Here is a 529-nt window from a genome sequence, read left to right as displayed (position 1 = left end):
CCCGGGGGCCAGAACCGGCCCACCAGATGATCTAATCCGGTCTGCCATGTGATTTTTGAAGTGTGAAGTATAAAAATTAAAACTGACAGAGGCTGATATAAAAACACTCGATTGCCAAAAATGACATTCAAAACCGCCCTTGGTCAGAATTTGACCCCCGACATTAATGCATCTGCGGAGGTCACATGACACAACACCTTTCACAATAAAACAACGAGTCCAACCTATTTGAAGTGATACTTTAGACACGTAAACTCAAAACAATTTCCAGATGATGACAAATTGTTTCAATCCCAAATAAGATATCCAGATACAGGTGACTGAGGGGTTTTTTTCTGCTTTTTTTTTTTTTTTTTTTTAACAAATATAATAATATCTGACTTCCTTTAATATATATATTTCAGAATAGACAGGCAAATTCTTGCAGTTACAAAAGAATCAAAAGAAGGAAAGACTTTGACATGTGTCCGTATCTGCAGTTTAATATGTTATGTTTGACTTGTTCGGCCCTCCAAAGGTCAGATTAGGT

This window comes from Blennius ocellaris, assembly GCF_963422515.1.
Source record: "Blennius ocellaris genome assembly, chromosome: 18".
Classification (NCBI taxonomy): domain Eukaryota; kingdom Metazoa; phylum Chordata; class Actinopteri; order Blenniiformes; family Blenniidae; genus Blennius; species Blennius ocellaris.
The sequence above is the reverse complement of the archived record's forward strand: the minus strand, read 5'-3'. Positions refer to the sequence as shown.